Here is a 16,907-nt window from a genome sequence, read left to right as displayed (position 1 = left end):
GTGAGGAGTACATCAGGATATATGTAATATGTGAGGGGTACATCAGGGTATATGTAATATGTGAGGAGTACATCAGGGTATATGTAATATGTGAGGGGTACATCAGGGTATATGTAATATGTGAGGGGTACATCAGGGTATATGTAATATGTGCGGAGTACATCAGGGTATATGTAATATGTGAGGAGTACATCAGGATGTATGTAATATGTGAGGAGTACATCAGGGTATATGTAATATGTGCGGAGTACATCAGGGCATATGTAAGCTGTGAGGAGTACATCAGGGTATATGTAATATGTGAGGAGTACATGAGGGTATATGTAAGCTGGGCGGAGTACATCAGGGTATATGTAAACTGGGCGGAGTACATCAGGGCTTATGTAAGATGGGCGGAGTACATCAGGATATATGTAATATGTGAGGAGTACATCAGGGTATATGTAATATGTGAGGAGTACATCAGGGTATATGTAATATGTGAGGAGTACATCAGGGCATATGTAAGCTGTGAGGAGTACATCAGGGTATATGTAATATGTGAGGTGTACATCAGGGTATATGTAATATGTGAGGAGTACATCAGGATATATATAATATGTGAGGAGTACATCAGGGTATATGTAATTTGTGAGGAGTACATCAGGGTATATGTAATATGTGCGGAGTACATCAGGGTATATGTAATATGTGAGGAGTACATCAGGGTATATGTAATATGTGAGGAGTACATCAGGGTATATGTAATATGTGAGGAGTACATCAGGATATATGTAATATGTGAGGAGTACATCAGGGTATATGTAATATGTGAGGAGTACATCAGGGTATATGTAATATGTGAGGAGTACATCAGGGTATATGTAATATGTGCAGAGTACATCAGGGTATATGTAATCTGTGAGGAGTACATCAGGGTATATGTAATATGTGAGGAGTACATCAGGGTATATGTAACATGTGATGAGTACATCAGGGCATATGTAATATGTGAGGAGTACAGCAGGCTATATGTAATATGTGAGGAGTACATCAGGGTATATGTAATATGTGAGGAGTACATCAGGGTATATGTAATATGTGAGGAGTACATCAGGGTATATGTAAGCTGGGCGGAGTACATCAGGGTATATGTAAACTGGGCGGAGTACATCAGGGCTTATGTAAGATGGGCGGAGTACATCAGGGCTTATGTAAGCTGGGCGGAGTACATCAGGGTATATGTAATATGTGAGGAGTACATCAGGGTATATGTAATCTGTGAGGAGTACATCAGGATATATGTAATATGTGAGGAGTACATCAGGGTATATGTAAACTGGGCGGAGTACATCAGGGTATATGTAAGATGGGCGGAGTACATCAGGGTATATGTAAGATGGGCGGAGTACATCAGGGTATATGTAATATGTGCGGAGTACATCAGGGTATATGTAATATGTGTGGAGTACATCAGGGTATATGTAATATGTGAGGAGTACATCAGGGTATATGTAATATGTGTGGAGTACATCAGGGTATATGTAATATGTGAGGAGTACATCAGGATATATGTAATATGTGAGGAGTACATTAGGATATATGTAATATGTGAGGAGTACATCAGGGTATATGTAATATGTGAGGAGTACATCAGGGTATATGTAAGCTGTGTGGAGTACATCAGGGTATATGTAATATGTGAGGAGTACATCAGGGTATATGTAATATGTGAGGAGTACATCAGGGTATATGTAATATGTGAGGAGCACATCAGGGTATATGTAATATGTGAGGAGTACATCAGGGTATATGTAATATGTGTGGAGTACATCAGGGTATATGTAATATGTGAGGAGTACATCAGGATATATGTAATATGTGCGGAGTACATCAGGGTATATGTAATATGTGAGGAGTACATCAGGATATATGTAATATGTGAGGAGCACATCAGGGTATATGTAATATGTGAGCAGTACATCAGGGTATATGTAATATGTGAGGAGTACATCAGGGTATATGTAATATGTGAGGAGCACATCAGGGTATATGTAATATGTGAGGAGTACATCAGGGTATATGTAATATGTGAGGAGTACATCAGGGTATATGTAATATGTGAGGAGTACATCAGGGTATATGTAATATGTGAGGAGTACATCAGGGTATATGTAATATGTGAGGAGTACATCAGGATATATGTAATATGTGAGGAGTACATCAGAGTATATGTAATATGTGAGGAGTACATCAGGGTATATGTAATATGTGAGGAGTACATCAGGGTATATGTAATATGTGAGGAGTACATCAGGATATATGTAATATGTGAGGGGTACATCAGGGTATATGTAATATGTGAGGAGTACATCAGGGTATATGTAATATGTGAGGGGTACATCAGGGTATATGTAATATGTGAGGGGTACATCAGGGTATATGTAATATGTGCGGAGTACATCAGGGTATATGTAATATGTGAGGAGTACATCAGGATGTATGTAATATGTGAGGAGTACATCAGGGTATATGTAATATGTGCGGAGTACATCAGGGCATATGTAAGCTGTGAGGAGTACATCAGGGTATATGTAATATGTGAGGAGTACATGAGGGTATATGTAAGCTGGGCGGAGTACATCAGGGTATATGTAAACTGGGCGGAGTACATCAGGGCTTATGTAAGATGGGCGGAGTACATCAGGATATATGTAATATGTGAGGAGTACATCAGGGTATATGTAATATGTGAGGAGTACATCAGGGTATATGTAATATGTGAGGAGTACATCAGGGCATATGTAAGCTGTGAGGAGTACATCAGGGTATATGTAATATGTGAGGTGTACATCAGGGTATATGTAATATGTGAGGAGTACATCAGGATATATATAATATGTGAGGAGTACATCAGGGTATATGTAATTTGTGAGGAGTACATCAGGGTATATGTAATATGTGCGGAGTACATCAGGGTATATGTAATATGTGAGGAGTACATCAGGGTATATGTAATATGTGAGGAGTACATCAGGGTATATGTAATATGTGAGGAGTACATCAGGATATATGTAATATGTGAGGAGTACATCAGGGTATATGTAATATGTGAGGAGTACATCAGGGTATATGTAATATGTGAGGAGTACATCAGGGTATATGTAATATGTGCAGAGTACATCAGGGTATATGTAATCTGTGAGGAGTACATCAGGGTATATGTAATATGTGAGGAGTACATCAGGGTATATGTAACATGTGATGAGTACATCAGGGCATATGTAATATGTGAGGAGTACAGCAGGCTATATGTAATATGTGAGGAGTACATCAGGGTATATGTAATATGTGAGGAGTACATCAGGGTATATGTAATATGTGAGGAGTACATCAGGGTATATGTAAGCTGGGCGGAGTACATCAGGGTATATGTAAACTGGGCGGAGTACATCAGGGCTTATGTAAAATGGGCGGAGTACATCAGGGCTTATGTAAGCTGGGCGGAGTACATCAGGGTATATGTAATATGTGAGGAGTACATCAGGGTATATGTAATCTGTGAGGAGTACATCAGGATATATGTAATATGTGAGGAGTACATCAGGGTATATGTAAACTGGGCGGAGTACATCAGGGTATATGTAAGATGGGCGGAGTACATCAGGGTATATGTAAGATGGGCGGAGTACATCAGGGTATATGTAATATGTGCGGAGTACATCAGGGTATATGTAATATGTGTGGAGTACATCAGGGTATATGTAATATGTGAGGAGTACATCAGGGTATATGTAATATGTGTGGAGTACATCAGGGTATATGTAATATGTGAGGAGTACATCAGGATATATGTAATATGTGAGGAGTACATTAGGATATATGTAATATGTGAGGAGTACATCAGGGTATATGTAATATGTGAGGAGTACATCAGGGTATATGTAAGCTGTGTGGAGTACATCAGGGTATATGTAATATGTGAGGAGTACATCAGGGTATATGTAATATGTGAGGAGTACATCAGGGTATATGTAATATGTGAGGAGCACATCAGGGTATATGTAATATGTGAGGAGTACATCAGGGTATATGTAATATGTGTGGAGTACATCAGGGTATATGTAATATGTGAGGAGTACATCAGGATATATGTAATATGTGCGGAGTACATCAGGGTATATGTAATATGTGAGGAGTACATCAGGATATATGTAATATGTGAGGAGCACATCAGGGTATATGTAATATGTGAGCAGTACATCAGGGTATATGTAATATGTGAGGAGTACATCAGGGTATATGTAATATGTGAGGAGCACATCAGGGTATATGTAATATGTGAGGAGTACATCAGGGTATATGTAATATGTGAGGAGTACATCAGGGTATATGTAATATGTGAGGAGTACATCAGGGTATATGTAATATGTGAGGAGTACATCAGGATATATGTAATATGTGCGGAGAACATCAGGATATATGTAATATGTGAGGAGTACATCAGGGTATATGTAATCTGTGTGGAGTACATCAGGGTATATGTAATATGTGAGGAGTACATCAGGATATATGTAATATGTGAGGAGTACATCAGGATATATGTAATATGTGAGGAGTACATCAGGATTTATGTAATATGTGAGGAGTACATCAGGGTATATGTAAGCTGTGCGGAGTACATCAGGGTATATGTAATATGTGAGGAGTACATCAGGGTATATGTAATATGTGAGGAGTACATCAGGATATATGTAATATGTGCGGAGAACATCAGGATATATGTAATATGTGAGGAGTACATCAGGGTATATGTAATCTGTGAGGAGTACATCAGGGTATATGTAATATGTGAGGAGCACATCAGGGTATATGTAATATGTGAGGAGTACATCAGGATATATGTAATATGTGCGGAGTACATCAGGGTATATGTAATATGTGAGGAGCACATCAGGGTATATGTAATATGTGAGGAGAACATCAGGGTATATGTAATATGTGAGGAGCACATCAGGGTATATGTAATATGTGAGGAGTACATCAGGGTATATGTAATATGTGCGGAGTACATCAGGGTATATGTAATATGTGAGGAGTACATCAGGGTATATGTAAGCTGTGCGTAGTACATCAGGATATATGTAATATGTGAGGAGTACATCAGGGTATATGTAAGCTGTGTGGAGTACATCAGGGTATATGTAATATGTGCGGAGTACATCAGGGTATATGTAATATGTGAGGAGTACATCAGGGTATATGTAATATGTGAGGAGTACATCAGGGTATATGTAATCTGTGAGGAGTACATCAGGGTATATGTAATATGTGAGGAGAACATCAGGGTATATGTAATCTGTGAGGAGTACATCAGGGTATATGTAATATGTGAGGAGTACATTAGGGTATATGTAATATATGCGGAGTACATCAGGGTATATGTAATATGTGAGGAGTACATCAGGATATATGTAATATGTGAGGAGTACATCAGGATATATGTAATATGTGAGGAGTACATCAGGGTATATGTAATATGTGAGGAGTACATCAGGATATATGTAATCTGTGAAGAGTACATCAGGGTATATGTAATATGTGAGGAGTATATCAGGGTATATGTAATATGTGCGGAGTACATCAGGGTATATGTAATATGTGAGGAGTACATCAGGGTATATGTAAGCTGTGCGGAGTACATCAGGATATATGTAATATGTGAGGAGTACATCAGGGTATATGTAATATGTGCGGAGTACATCAGGGTATATGTAATATGTGAGGAGTACACCAGGATATATGTAATGTGTGAGAAGTACATCAGGGTATATGTAATATGTGAGGAGTGCATCAGGGTATATGTAAGATGTGAGGAGTACATCAGGGTATATGTAATATGTGAGGAGTACATCAGGGTATATGTAATATGTGAGGAGTACATCAGGGTATATGTAATATGTGAGGAGTACATCAGGGTATATGTAATATGTGAGGAGTACATCAGGGTATGTGTAATCTGTGAGGAGTACATCAGGATATATGTAATATGTGAGGAGTACATCAGGGTATATGTAATATGTGAGGAGTACATCAGGGTATATGTAATATGTGAGGAGTACATCAGGGTATATGTAATATGTGAGGAGTACATCAGGGTATATGTAATATGTGAGGAGTACATCAGGGTATATGTAATATGTGCGGAGTACATCAGGGTATATGTAATATGTGAGGAGTACATCAGGGTATGTGTAATCTGTGAGGAGTACATCAGGGTATATGTAATATGTGAGGAGTACATCAGGGTATATGTAATATGTGAGGAGTACATCAGGGTATATGTAATATTTGAGGAGTACATCAGGATATATGTAATATGTGAGGAGTACATCAGGGTATATGTAATATGTGAGGAGTACATCAGGATATATGTAATATGTGAGGAGTACATTAGGATATATGTAATATGTGAGGAGTACATCAGGGTATATGTAATATGTGAGGAGTACATCAGGGTATATGTAAGCTGTGTGGAGTACATCAGGGTATATGTAATATGTGAGGAGTACATCAGGGTATATGTAATATGTGAGGAGTACATCAGGGTATATGTAATATGTGAGGAGCACATCAGGGTATATGTAATATGTGAGGAGTACATCAGGGTATATGTAATATGTGTGGAGTACATCAGGGTATATGTAATATGTGAGGAGTACATCAGGATATATGTAATATGTGCGGAGTACATCAGGGTATATGTAATATGTGAGGAGTACATCAGGATATATGTAATATGTGAGGAGCACATCAGGGTATATGTAATATGTGAGCAGTACATCAGGGTATATGTAATATGTGAGGAGTACATCAGGGTATATGTAATATGTGAGGAGCACATCAGGGTATATGTAATATGTGAGGAGTACATCAGGGTATATGTAAGCTGTGCGGAGTACATCAGGGTATATGTAATATGTGAGGAGTACATCAGGGTATATGTAATATGTGAGGAGTACATCAGGATATATGTAATATGTGCGGAGAACATCAGGATATATGTAATATGTGAGGAGTACATCAGGGTATATGTAATCTGTGTGGAGTACATCAGGGTATATGTAATATGTGAGGAGTACATCAGGATATATGTAATATGTGAGGAGTACATCAGGATATATGTAATATGTGAGGAGTACATCAGGATATATGTAATATGTGAGGAGTACATCGGGGTATATGTAAGCTGTGCGGAGTACATCAGGGTATATGTAATATGTGAGGAGTACATCAGGGTATATGTAATATGTGAGGAGTACATCAGGATATATGTAATATGTGCGGAGAACATCAGGATATATGTAATATGTGAGGAGTACATCAGGGTATATGTAATCTGTGAGGAGTACATCAGGGTATATGTAATATGTGAGGAGCACATCAGGGTATATGTAATATGTGAGGAGTACATCAGGATATATGTAATATGTGCGGAGTACATCAGGGTATATGTAATATGTGAGGAGCACATCAGGGTATATGTAATATGTGAGGAGAACATCAGGGTATATGTAATATGTGAGGAGCACATCAGGGTATATGTAATATGTGAGGAGTACATCAGGGTATATGTAATATGTGCGGAGTACATCAGGGTATATGTAATATGTGAGGAGTACATCAGGGTATATGTAAGCTGTGCGTAGTACATCAGGATATATGTAATATGTGAGGAGTACATCAGGGTATATGTAAGCTGTGTGGAGTACATCAGGGTATATGTAATATGTGCGGAGTACATCAGGGTATATGTAATATGTGAGGAGTACATCAGGGTATATGTAATATGTGAGGAGTACATCAGGGTATATGTAATCTGTGAGGAGTACATCAGGGTATATGTAATATGTGAGGAGAACATCAGGGTATATGTAATCTGTGAGGAGTACATCAGGGTATATGTAATATGTGAGGAGTACATCAGGGTATATGTAATATATGCGGAGTACATCAGGGTATATGTAATATGTGAGGAGTACATCAGGATATATGTAATATGTGAGGAGTACATCAGGATATATGTAATATGTGAGGAGTACATCAGGGTATATGTAATATGTGAGGAGTACATCAGGGTATATGTAATATGTGAGGAGTACATCAGGGTATATGTAAGCTGTGCGGAGTACATCAGGATATATGTAATATGTGAGGAGTACATCAGGGTATATGTAATATGTGCGGAGTACATCAGGGTATATGTAATATGTGAGGAGTACACCAGGATACATGTAATGTGTGAGAAGTACATCAGGGTATATGTAATATGTGAGGAGTGCATCAGGGTATATGTAAGATGTGAGGAGTACATCAGGGTATATGTAATATGTGAGGAGTACATCAGGGTATATGTAATATGTGAGGAGTACATCAGGGTATATGTAATATGTGAGGAGTACATCAGGGTATATGTAATATGTGAGGAGAACATCAGGGTATATGTAATATGTGAGGAGCACATCAGGGTATATGTAATATGTGAGGAGTACATCAGGGTATATGTAATATGTGCGGAGTACATCAGGGTATATGTAATATGTGAGGAGTACATCAGGGTATATGTAAGCTGTGCGTAGTACATCAGGATATATGTAATATGTGAGGAGTACATCAGGGTATATGTAAGCTGTGTGGAGTACATCAGGGTATATGTAATATGTGCGGAGTACATCAGGGTATATGTAATATGTGAGGAGTACATCAGGGTATATGTAATATGTGAGGAGTACATCAGGGTATATGTAATCTGTGAGGAGTACATCAGGGTATATGTAATATGTGAGGAGAACATCAGGGTATATGTAATCTGTGAGGAGTACATCAGGGTATATGTAATATGTGAGGAGTACATCAGGGTATATGTAATATATGCGGAGTACATCAGGGTATATGTAATATGTGAGGAGTACATCAGGATATATGTAATATGTGAGGAGTACATCAGGATATATGTAATATGTGAGGAGTACATCAGGGTATATGTAATATGTGAGGAGTACATCAGGGTATATGTAATATGTGAGGAGTACATCAGGGTATATGTAAGCTGTGCGGAGTACATCAGGATATATGTAATATGTGAGGAGTACATCAGGGTATATGTAATATGTGCGGAGTACATCAGGGTATATGTAATATGTGAGGAGTACACCAGGATATATGTAATGTGTGAGAAGTACATCAGGGTATATGTAATATGTGAGGAGTGCATCAGGGTATATGTAAGATGTGAGGAGTACATCAGGGTATATGTAATATGTGAGGAGTACATCAGGGTATATGTAATATGTGAGGAGTACATCAGGGTATATGTAATATGTGAGGAGTACATCAGGGTATATGTAATATGTGAGGAGTACATCAGGGTATGTGTAATCTGTGAGGAGTACATCAGGATATATGTAATATGTGAGGAGTACATCAGGGTATATGTAATATGTGAGGAGTACATCAGGGTATATGTAATATGTGAGGAGTACATCAGGGTATATGTAATATGTGAGGAGTACATCAGGGTATATGTAATATGTGAGGAGTACATCAGGGTATATGTAATATGTGAGGAGTACATCAGGGTATATGTAATATGTGAGGAGTACATCAGGGTATATGTAATATGTGAGGAGTACATCAGGGTATATGTAATATGTGAGGAGTACATCAGGGTATATGTAATATGTGAGGAGTACATCAGGGTATATGTAATATGTGAGGAGTACATCAGGGTATATGTAATATGTGAGGAGTACATCAGGATATATGTAATATGTGCGGAGTACATCAGGGTATATGTAATATGTGAGGAGCACATCAGGGTATATGTAATATGTGCGGAGTATATCAGGGTATATGTAATATGTGCGGAGTACATCAGGGTATATGTAATATGTGAGGAGTACATCAGGATATATGTAATATGTGAGGAGTACATCAGGGTATATGTAATATGTGAGGAGTACATCAGGGTATATGTAATATGTGAGGAGTACATCAGGGTATGTGTAATATGTGAGGAGTACATCAGGGTATATGTAATCTGTGAGGAGTACATCAGGGTATATGTAATATGTGAGGAGTACATCAGGGTATATGTAATATTTGAGGAGTACATCAGGATATATGTAATATGTGAGGAGTACATCAGGGTATATGTAAGCTGGGCGGAGTACATCAGGGTATATGTAATATGTGAGGAGTACATCAGGATATATGTAATATGTGAGGAGTACATCAGGATATATGTAATATGTGAGGAGTACATCAGGGTATATGTAAGCTGGGCGGAGTACATCAGGGTATATGTAAGATGTGCGGAGTACAACAGGTCATAATAGGATGATGTAATAAATGGGGTGAATGAAGAATCCATGGATTGGTGTGGTACGCTGTGAACCAATCCTTTATACACAGGCCGGGTTTATTGGGTATTCTACAAAATATCTGCGCTCCAGTGTTGCCTTATATTTGACTTCTTCATTAGCCCTATAAGCCGCACAAGGCCCTAAAGTTTCCTCATCTCCGCTGCGTCTACGGGGTCCACCTGTGGGGTCCAGCAAATGACGATGTGGGGTGTTTAGTGAAATTCTACTGGACCTAAAAATGAGTCTGGGCCGTCATTTAGCATCATTTTGCACCATTGCGTTTTGAGAGTCATAACGTGTTATTTTTCCGTTAGGGCGTGTGTGAGGGCGCCTTTTTTGTGGAACGAGCTGTAATTTTTATTGGTTCCATTTTGGGGTACATGCGATTTTTTTTTTATCACTATTTATTACATTTTTTGGGAGATGAGGAAACCAAAAAACAGCCATTCCAGCACGTTTCTTTTTTGTGTTTTTTACAGTGTTCACCGTGCAGTATAAACAACATGTTAACTTTATTCTGCGGGGCGAGACGATTACAGCGACACCAAATTGATATTGTTTTTTTACGTTTCGCTGCGTTCCCACAATAAAAATACTCTGTTCTAAAAAAATCATGTTTTAGTGTCCCCATTTTCTCGTTGATATCGCTGCGGGAGGGCTTGTTTTATGCGTGGCGAACTGTAGTTTCTATTGGTACCATTTTGCGTTACTTGCAACTTTTTGATCACTTATTATTACATTTTTTTTGAGACAAGATGACCAAAAAATAAAATGCGGTCATTGTTTTTTATTAAAAAATTTTAGGGTGTTCACCGTGCGGTAAAAATAATGTGATATTTTTATAGATCAGGCCGTTTCGAACGTGGCGATACCTATTATGTATAGTTTTTTTTTCATATTTTCATGTTTTTTTAATAATAAAGGAGTTGATCAGGGAAACCGGGCAAGTGTTGTTTTTATTATTTATTTATTATTTAATAACTTTTATTTATTTATTTTTCTTTCACATTTTTTTTTACATTTTTTACTTTTTCTTTTACACTGACCTGGGGACTTGAAGATCTGGTCTTCTGATCCCCGGTACGATGCACTGCACTACTTATGTAGTGCAGTGCATCGTAACTGTCATTTTTCATTTGACAGTTAGCGTATTAGGTCCTGCCTCGGGCAATGTACTACACACTGAAAGAACAATGATCTTTCCTGTGGGTCAGCCAAAAAATAGGATACCTGATTTATTTTTATTTTTTTAATGTATCAGAAATCATACACCTCTAGAGTAATTAGAGTAAACAGAATGTACATTTTTACTTACCCAACCTCTATTTGCCAGATAAATTGTTTCCTGAAAAAAATGGATCGCTTGCAAAAATACTATAGCCGGAATATAGGTCTCAATAGTTTTAGAGCCATCTTTTTGAAATTATCCTTAAACTCCCTTATATTCCATAAAGCTATCTTAAAAATTATGTGAAGTGAAAAAAAAATCCTTTCCTCTAGCGGGTACGTCAATCTACTCCAATGACTAGTCACTCTCTGCCATATTGCAGCTAGTACTCTGAACCTTACAACCCACCCCTGCCCCTTCACTACCACATTAGTAATATATTATTTACAGTAATATATCAAAGGTGATGAAAAAAAAAATATTCAATAGCGTAAGGTCATCAGATTTTTTCGAGTTGATCCAATATCTTATCTCCGCAGGTTTTCAAATAAAGAAAAAAGATTTACTTTCATAGGGTAGCAAGATATAACATTGCATATTGGATTTTTAGCAGATTTTAACTTTTTTTTAATCTAAAACATGATGCTCTCTTCCTTTGGGAAAGTCAAAATGAAAACTCAAAATTAAAATTCATATTATAAATTCCTACGTTTCACTGAGCAATGAAAAATAATGAAAACATTCAGCTCTGTTAATCTTCAGTCATTATTTCTCTAAAAATCTCACTCACCTCAGCTCTGTGTTGTAGGATCTCCATATTTTTGATAAATGTAAATAATGTTATCAGTCTTCTAATATTAGAATAAGGCAGTGACAACATGAATACATTAATATAACTGTAGACGAGTCCAGCCGCTATAACCAGCATTTTATAACGTATCTAAATACAAACATATTGAAGCGACATTTATAGAGCGTCTTATACCTGATGAGTCCACAGAGGCCGGTAACCATTCCCCGAGCTCCTGTGTAATATTATTCCATTGAGATATAATCTGTGGGGATTTTTTAAAATTTATGTCAGAAAGAATGAACTGAATATATAAATTAAAAAAAAGCTTTGCTAAACTATTATATAATAAACTCAGTAAAAAGAGTAAAATGCTATGTACACCTTTTGAATTGATTTTTTTTACTAAATCCTTTTCTTTGGTGTTTTTAAGCACTTTTCTAATTGACTTTTGTTATCTATTTATTTTTTACAATACAGCTTCTATGTATCCTGTATACATATAAGCTGTATCGATTTCTCTCAGCCGATACTATCAGTTCAGCTGAACTGACGGCTCGGCTGAGAGCGGGTCCTGTGTGTCTCTGTTACACAGAGTCCACCTAATATTGATCACATGAACTTGATGAACTTGTGATCCAAATAAGTTAGATCCTGTGAGCCGTCAATTCAGCCGACCTGACGGAATCGGCATAGAGAAGCAGAGATAGGAACAACACTAATTATATTACCTGGAAGAATAGTGGTGCACGCCAAACCAGGGGCATGGTCCCAGACCCCTCAATAGTACAGAAATAGTCGAAATGGTAGGCAGCACTCAGTTAAGGTGTAGATAAATCAGCAGTGGTTTATTCCAGTATACCGCAACATTTCGGCTTGTGTAAGCCTTTATCAAGCATACCCGATTGGCTAAGAGAGAACAATACAGCTTCTATGTACAAAAGAAACAAGGAACCTGTATCGTAAAAAAATAAAATATCAAAGTCAATCAGAAAAGTAATTAAGAACACAAAAAACATTGATTTAATAAAAAGAAATACATTCAAAAGCGTTCATAGCCTTTAAAGTCAATAATTAGCCCATGAGTGCCTTGGATTATAAGAAGGGCCCAGCCCCTTCCTCCCATGGCTAAGCATTGTTGTCATACCCAAAATTTGTCTATGCAAATAGTCTCCTAGTGTCTTACAGTTCCAGTGTGTCCGGTACCTGTATCATGTATCCCGTGCTATCCTGGTCAAGTGCTTTGCTGAGCTGTAGTCGTTCTGTGCTGCATACCACGCCTGTCCTGCTACACCACGCCCGACATCTACCTGTTGCCTAGTCCCAGCCGAGCCTGCCTTACTACTGTCCGAGCTGCAACAGGTACCCTATACGAACTATAGACTGTTACCTGCACCCTGTTGCCCAGCTGCCGTACTGCCAAGGCGGTACGGTCCAGTGGGTCCACGAACCCAACGTGACAATATGCTCAGGCCAAGGACCCTGCCGGTCGCTTCCCTTAAGATTGAATTTTTCACTTTGCACCGCCGGCGGTGCAGGCGAAATTCAATAACAAACCGCGTCCCTTCCCGCACCTTGACGTAACTGTATGTCAAGACGAGCAGTTAGGTAGCAGACCTTTACGTGCAGTTACGTCTGGAGTTTAACCATTAACCACAGCGTGGGGCTACACCGCTAGTGCGGTTACATGTGCAGGGTGTCTGCCCTGCTCTCCCTGTTTCTGATCAGTGACCCATCGTCATTGATTGAGGCAAATAACCCTTTAGATGCGGCGACCGAATGCATTCACCGCATTTAAGGGGTTTGTAGCACATCGGCAGCCCCTGCAATGCGATATCGGGGGCTGACAATGGTTGGCATGGCAACCGGAGGCCAGACAATGTGCCATGTCCGGAAGCCTATGAGGAACAGCCTCCACCTGGTCCTCATAGGCTTCCTATTACGTCTCTTTCAGTGTCAAACTGACGATTATAATACATTACACTACTTAAGTAGTGTAATATATTCTATCAGCGATCAGAGCTGCAGGTAATCAAGTCCCCTAGTGGGACAAAAAAAAAGTTTAAAAATGTTAAAAATATTTTATAAAAGTTACAAAAACAAAAAATGCCTTTTTCCCCTCTATCATGACAGGTGGATACTGGTCGTCATCTGCTGGTTGTTGGGTTTTTCCTGTGCATTCGTTAACACTGTAATGGTAATGTCGTTAACCTTTTGTGGACAAAATATTATTGAGCTTCTTTTGCCATGATTAAGAACGCAGTCTGCGTTCGAAACGCGTAGGCTTGAGTACATACCCTGATTACTCCTGCCTTGAGACTGCGTCTCCTTTCCAATTTTAATGATTTCTCCAATAAACATGGGAATCGTCTTTCCCTTTTAAACTACTATCAGCGCTGGATCATCCTTTCCTTTTTCTTGCAACATACACCGCGGGCCGTCGCGGGGATCCGAGCGATACTTCTGGAGGCGCAGAACCGGTGAGCTATATTGTAAAATATTATTGACCATTTTTTCTGTGACCCCGTCCTTTTGCTAGAAATTGCAAGTACAGAAACCTACATGTCCAACTTGAAGCTTCCTTACTATGTATACCTGTAGTCATTATGCCGACCATCATAATCATTATCTCTTATGGTAAAATTGCATCTGTCATCTTAAGGATTCCATCCGGTACAGGTAGGCAGAAACGCTTCTCCACCTGTAGCTCCCACCTCACTGTGCTCTCCATATTTTACTGCTCTCTGTTCACTACTTATGTCACTGCTTATGGGCGACCCATCGTCATTGATTGAGGCAAATAACCCCTTAGATGTGGCGACCGATTGCGATCAACGCATTTAAGGGGTTTGTAGCACATCAGTAGCCCCTGCAATGTGATATCGGGGGCTGACGATGGTTGGCATGGCAACCGGAGGCCAGACAATGTGCCATGTCCAGAAGCCTATGAGGAACAGCCTCCATCTGGTCCTCATAGGCTTCCTATTACGTCTCTTTCAGTGTCAAACTGACGATTAGAATACATTCCACTACTTAAGTAGTGTAATATATTCTATCAGCGATCAGAGCTGCAGGTATTCAAGTCCCCTAGTGGGACAAAAAAAAGTTTAAAAATGTTAATAAAAATATTTTATAAAAGTGTAAAAATAAAAAGGTAAAAGTTACAAAAACAAAAATGCTTTTTTCCCTCTATCATGACAGGTGGATATTGTATGAAACTGGTCGTCATCTGCTGGTTGTTGGGTTTTTCCTGTGAATTCGTTAACACTGTAATGGTTTTGTCATTAACCTTTTGTGGACAAAATATTATTGACCATTTTTTCTGTGACCTCGTCCTTTTGCTAGAAATTGCAAGTACAGAATCCTACATGGTCCAACTTGAAGCTTCCTTACTATGTATACCTGTAGTCATTATGCCGACCATCATAATCATTATCTCTTATGGTAAAATTGCATCTGTCATCTTAAGGATTCCATCCGGTACAGGTAGGCAGAAAGCCTTCTCCACCTGTAGCTCCCACCTCACTGTGGTCTCCATATTTTACTGCTCTCTGTTCACTACTTATGTCACTGCTTATGGGCAGTGTTAGAAGCATCCCAGCCTCTAACGAGCGGTCTAGAGTTCAAGTGGCGAAAAAATGTAGAGCCGCTAGAGTGTGTTTTAGAGTCTATTTTACATTTTGGGACCTAAAGTTTTGTATGGACGGACGCGGTCCGTTAGTAACTTTCTGACTCTGGAAGTTTACCACTAAAGGTCTAACCAAAAAATATGTACAGTTTCGTGGCGGTGGTATGCTCGGTTTACGCCCAACAAAAACGCTCGAAACGCGTAGTCGAAAACTTTGAAAGAGTCGAAAACTGAACCTTGACCCAATGGACCCGAGCTAGGTGTCCATTCGTTCACCTTGCAAAGCTGAACAATACGACACCTGACTCGATCGTCTTTTCTACAAGGGGACTCAACTTTTGCACCATAAACATGGCGGAAATCCCTTATTTAGCGCTTAATATTGACAGTTTTACTAAACTATTTCCGTAACTGCTCAATGTGGAGTTACGAGCCCCGAAACTTTAATACGTCACCATCTCCTGAGTATGTATGCCAAGACTCGTGATGATACGTCAAGCGGTTAGTTAGGAAACTCCTCGTTAGCGACGCCTGTTTCTACACCCGGTTTCAATTTATTTTTATAAAAAAATAATATCTTAAAAACTAGCTGTTGAATATACCTAATATTTGTTACACATGTAGCCCTCCACACTCTGACCTATCCTAAGAAAATTCAAGGTTCTGTTACGAGCACTTGGACCACAAAAGCCTTGTGAGCGACGGCTATTTTTACGCACGTTTACAATTTAGTTCTAATGCAAATAATAATGTCTTAAAAGCGATTCGCCTCAAAGCCATCAAACTTCTGACACCTGTAGCAGTTGACACTCTGACCTACCCCAAAAAATTTCAAGGGTCTGCGTCGCATTCTTAGCCCCCAAAAGCATCTTGAGCTGCTCCTGTTTTACGCACAGAGTATTATTCTAATAAATAAAT

Source organism: Rhinoderma darwinii, chromosome 3 (genome assembly GCF_050947455.1).
Source record: "Rhinoderma darwinii isolate aRhiDar2 chromosome 3, aRhiDar2.hap1, whole genome shotgun sequence".
NCBI classification, from domain to species: domain Eukaryota; kingdom Metazoa; phylum Chordata; class Amphibia; order Anura; family Rhinodermatidae; genus Rhinoderma; species Rhinoderma darwinii.
This window is presented reverse-complemented; position numbering follows the sequence as displayed.